The 5,371-nt window shown below is 34.2% G+C and overlaps 1 long non-coding RNA gene across 1 annotated transcript; it reads right to left on the bottom strand.

Annotated features, from left to right (window-relative positions):
• Positions 1–645: 645 nt before the first annotated feature.
• LOC133332079 (uncharacterized) lies at positions 646–5,019 on the bottom strand. The gene is made up of 2 exons (XR_009754406.1): positions 4,671–5,019; positions 646–857 (listed from the first exon to the last, which is right to left on the bottom strand). It is a non-coding gene; the product is annotated as an uncharacterized LOC133332079 (long non-coding RNA).
• Positions 5,020–5,371: the final 352 nt, after the last annotated feature.

The following is a 5,371-nucleotide window of genomic DNA, read 5'->3' as shown; positions in this document are numbered from 1 at the left end:
GATTGGGCTAGGATATCTAGAGCTTCTTTACCTACATCGAGACATGACAATTTATTCATAATAAGCGTAAGGTGAGAATACACTTCTTGATAAAAATCTTGGATACTGTTGTTACCTTGTATTAAGGTTGTCATTTGATATTCTAGTGTCGTAAGATCACGCTTATCTGCGTAGTGAAGCGTCAGACAATTTGAGATACTATTCCAATTAAGGGGTGTATTATAAGACTCTAAGGCTGCATCGGCATTACCGATGATTTTATTCCTTATGGTGTTAAGGATGGCAAAGTATTTTGGAGTACCTTTTGTAGATTCGTATAATTTAAGGATCCTTTCGACACTCTTTTTCCAAGAGCTGAATTCCGATGCTTTTCCTGAAAATTCTCTCAAGCTTCTCACTACGTCGGGTACTTTATCTAAATCTGTCAAGATTTCTCTATATTTGACGTCGATAGTTTCGTCTTCACCTGCTATGTCTTAAAAATTGGGCTATAGCAATTTGGTATTGCTATTATTGTTATTATTATTCTGTCCGTAATTATTTTGTCCGTCGGAGTTATTGACGTTAAGGATGGATGGTCGGATAAGGTTATTGGGGTTGGACATTTTAAACGATCAGTATTTAGTTGTTAACTTATTAGAACGCAAATTTTCAAAATTGATAATAGAAAAATTGTTTTATCAATGTTTTTAGTTTTTGGGTTTTTTTTTCACTTAAACACTATCACTTTTTATTTCTAAACCTACAATAAAACTTTTTAGAGCATGTCGTCTGTTTTGTTTTAACTTTTCAAAATTAATAATAGGGAAATTGTTTTTATCAATGTTTTTAGTTTTTTTTTCACTTAAACACTATCACTTTTTATTTCTAAAGTTACAATGAAACTTTGTAGAGCTTGCCGTCTCCTGTTGATTCTCCGTATTCCTTTTTGCTTCTGCTACTAAGGGGGTGTCTTCAATCTCTTGAGCCGGCTGGATGTCGTTGACTCTCTCGTACTCCACAAGTTTTTTCCACAGCTTTTGGGGATTTAGTGTTGATTTACAGCCTTTATAGGGTGCCTTCTCCAACAGGTTTTTGATGTTTTTACTGATTTTGATGTTGTACTGATTTTCTAACATGAAAACTATTGCTTTGGAATTAAAAGATCTTTCGTTGTCGATAACTATTATTTCAGGAATTCCAAAGGATATGACTAATTCCCTAAGTGGTTCTTTAATGTCTTCTGCTGATCTTGATTTCAGGATTTTTGCTTGAGCGTATTTAGAAAACTTGTCTATAGCCGTCAATACGGATGTCTTTTCGGTTATGTAGATGTCTATGTGAACAATCGGTCCAGAACTTTGTGGGATAGGTGTTTCCTGTAGCCCTATCTTATTAGGATGTCTATCGTATTTGTTTTCTTTGCAAATTTTACATTGATCGACTATTTTCTTAATTTTAGCTTGCATTCTGGGAAAGTAGTACTTTGTCAATAACTGTGTTTTATTTTCTACGCTATTTCGGTGTGCTCTATTATGTTCAGCAATAATCTTGTTTTCTTGGTCTTCATCATTTTTCAAGTCGGTTACTATTTGTCTTGAATATTTGACTTTGTATTGTGTGAAATTATCACGGAACACTTCTTACAATACTCCCAAGATTTCGTCATTAGTCTTTAAACAGTTTGTTACCGATGGGTTTAAATATTTTTTCAAAATGTCTCTGAGAAATTCTGGTGTAATATTTCTTTCATTTATAGTATGTCTGTGATAAGTTGGAAAGACAATTTCAAATTTATAAGATCTTCTGAAAAGATGAGTATTCGATTTTTAAATTATATTATGAGATGAGCTTTCGTGACTGTGTTGGGTCGAAGTCAGAGCATTTATCTCTTCTGGTTCTTTAGGAGGTCTTGATAGTGCATCGGCAACTACGTTTGTACTACCGGGTTTGTATAGTAATTCGTAATTGAATTCCTCAAGGAAGGCTTTCCATCTTCTTAGCTTGAAATTAGCTGTTTTATTATTCAATACATATGTCAGTGGAAGGTGATCGGTATAAATTTTAAGTTTGGCAGAGCCGTAAAGGTAGTTTCTGAGGGATTTGAGAGCCCAGGTAATTGCAAGCATCTCCTTTTCGTTTGTTGCATAATGTTCCTCTACCTTTTTGAAAGTTTTAGACAAAAATACAATTGGTTTACTATCTTGTGAAAGCACTGCGCCCATTGCGTAGTGCGAAGCGTCAGTTGTAAGTTCAAATTCTTTATTAAAATCGGGGTATGCCAATATTACATCTTCCGATGACAATATTCTCTTCAATTTATTAAAAGCTTCTACTGCTTCTTGATCGAGATCTATGGCCATTTTATTGGAAACGTATTTGGACGCACGTCCTGTCTCCCCCCTTAAATATATTGTCAGAGGGTTAGAAATTTTGACATAATCTCTAATAAAGCGTCTGTAGAAATTGCAAAGTCCTAAAAATGATCTTAAGTCTTTTAGCGTTACCGGAAGTGGAAATTTTTCAATTGCTTCAACTCTTTTTGGGTTTGTTTTTATACCGGAATCGGATATTATGAAACCTAGGAATTCAACTTCTCTTTTCAGAAATTCACATTTGTCGAGTTGTACCTTTATAATGGCTTTCTCTAATGTCTCGAATATGGTTGAAATATTCTTGAGATGTGAATCTTCATCCTCTGCGAATATTATTATATCATCCATATATATGAAACATATTTTGCCAATGTGCTCCCTGAGAATGTCGTCCAAGGCTCGTTGGAATATGGACGGAGCATTTCTCAAACCAAATGGAAGTCGAGTGAATTCGTATTTTGCATTATTAATAGAAAAGGCAGTTTTATCTCTATCAATTTCTTTAAGTAATATTTGATGAAATCCACATTTTAAAACTAATACACTAAACAGTTTATTTTTTCCTATTTGTGGTAGGATTTCATTTATTTCTGGTATGGGATATCTATCTCGAATTGTCTCCTTATTTAATTTTCTATAGTCTATCACCATTCTGTATTTCACTTTGCATGACGCATCCGATTTTTTTGGCACGATTCAAATAAAAATTATGTCCAGGTTGGATATAATTTTTATTTGAATCAGTATCAATCAAGATTTAAAGAATTTGTCCTGAATTCGTCCTACATTCAAAATAAGGTAAGGACGAATTCGTTAATCTAAAAAATGAGAATCTACGAATTCTTGTGTATCTTGTTTGTCATCGTTGTCAAGAACATCATATTGATTTTTTATGTAATCATTGAGATCAGGTAATTGTTCTTGATTTTCATACTGCTCTACCATTTTGTCGTATTCTTCAGCGGTGGGACCTAATTCATCTGTGTCTACATGAAAATTTCGTTGTGCCTTATCAGGTCTCCTAAATTGGTCTGATGGTCTCTTTCCATAAAATGTATTATTTTGTGTTGGCCTATTCATGTAGTTAACAGCTCGGGATTGCATGGAAGCATCTATTTCCATCGGCTCAGGCTTGGGCTCAGGTTTTGGTGCTGTTGGTCTTGGTGGTTGCAAATTTTGATTTTGGGGGTAATTATGTCGATTATAATTGTTACGAGGATAAACAGAAGGATTAGAATCATTTTGTCGAACGCCAGAATGTTGTGGTAAATATGCCAATTGTGGATAAAATGGCATCTGATTCGTATTTTGAAAATGAGTTTTTTGGATGGGGTGGTTTCTGAAAATTTGGTCTATTATTTTTATCTGTTGGAATATGTGAGTTAGCAAATTGTGCTCTAGCGAATAGATTTTCCATTTTGAGACATAATTGTAGTACTTGTGGGAGGTCCGTCGGCTCTTTCATGCCAAGATGAATTGACATTTGTCCTTTTAGTCCTCTTATGAAAATGTCTAAAGCTTTATCCCTATAAGTTTGGGTTAGGATATCTAGAGCTTCTTTACCTATATCGAGACAATTTATTCATAATAAGCGTAAGGTGAGAATACACTTCTTGATAAAAATCTTGGATACTGTTGTTACCTTGTATTAAGGTTGTCATTTGATATTCTAGTGTCGTAAGATCACGCTTATCTGCGTAGTGAAGCGTCAGACACTTTGAAATACTATTCCAATTAAGGGGTGTATTATAAGACTCTAAGGCTGCATCGGCATTACCGATGATTTTATTCCTTATGGTGTTAAGGATGGCAAAGTATTTTGGAGTACCTTTTGTAGATTCGTATAATATAAGGATCCTTTCGACACTCTTTTTCCAAGAGCTGAATTCCGATGCTTTTCCTGAAAATTCTCTCAAGCTTCTCACTACGTCGGGTACTTTATCTAAATCTGTCAAGTTTTCTCTATATCTGACGTCGATAGTTTCGTCTTCACCTGCTATGTCTGAACTAGGTCTTAAAAATTGGGCTATAGCAATTTGGCATTGCTGTGCACAGATTCTGGCAATGGTTTGCTCCATGTTTGCTGAATTTATTGCGCTATTATTGTTATTATTATTCTGTCCGTTATTATTTTGTCCGTCGGAGTTATTGACGTTAAGGGTGGATGGTCGGATAAGGTTATTGGGGTTGGACATTTTAAACGATCACTATTTAGTTGTTAATTTATTAGAACGCAAATTTTCAAAATTAATAATAGGGAAATTGTTTTTATCAATGTTTTTAGTTTTTGGTTTTTTTTCACTTAAACACTATCACTTTTTATTTCTAAAGTTACAAAAAAACTTTATAGAGCATGCCGTCTCCTGTTGATTCTCCGTATTCCTTTTTGCTTCTGCTACTAAGGGGGTGTCTTCAATCTCTTGAGCCGGCTGGATGTTGTTGACTCTTTCGTACTCCACAAGTTTTTTCTACAGCTTTTGGGGATTTAGTGTTGATTTACAGCCTTTATAGGGTGCCTTCTCCAACAGGTTTTTGATGTTTTTAGTTACCAGTACGCAGCTTTATTAGGTGCCTTTTTCCACAGGTTTTGATGTTTTTAGTTAACAGTTTGCAGCTTTATGAGGTGCCTTTATTAACTTTGCAGCCGTTTGGGTGCTTTAATTTTTAGTTGGGCGTCAATTAAACACAAAGTTATTTTTCGAGTGCCAGAATGGGACTGAAACTTTATTTTCATTCATTCTTAAAATTAAGTTTGTTAAACAATGTATTGAATGCAACGTTAGCATTTTTATTTTTATTACTTCTTAAAGTTACGTTTCTTAAACTGTAAGCATTTTGTGTTTGTTGTTCATACGAATAAATGTCTCAAATGCACTGTAAGCATTTTGTATTTGTTGTTCACAAGAATAAAGGTTTCAAATGTACTGTAAGCATTTTGTATTAAATTTGTTGTTCACATACTTAAGTGTCATCGAACTTGCACGCGCAAAAGAAATGAAGAAGTTAACGATAACTTA

Source organism: Musca vetustissima, unplaced genomic scaffold, assembly GCF_032173495.1.
Source record: "Musca vetustissima isolate MV318-11 ecotype Yass unplaced genomic scaffold, APGP_CSIRO_Mvet_v1 utg26427, whole genome shotgun sequence".
NCBI classification, from domain to species: Eukaryota; Metazoa; Arthropoda; class Insecta; order Diptera; family Muscidae; genus Musca; species Musca vetustissima.
This window is presented reverse-complemented; position numbering and strand designations above follow the sequence as displayed.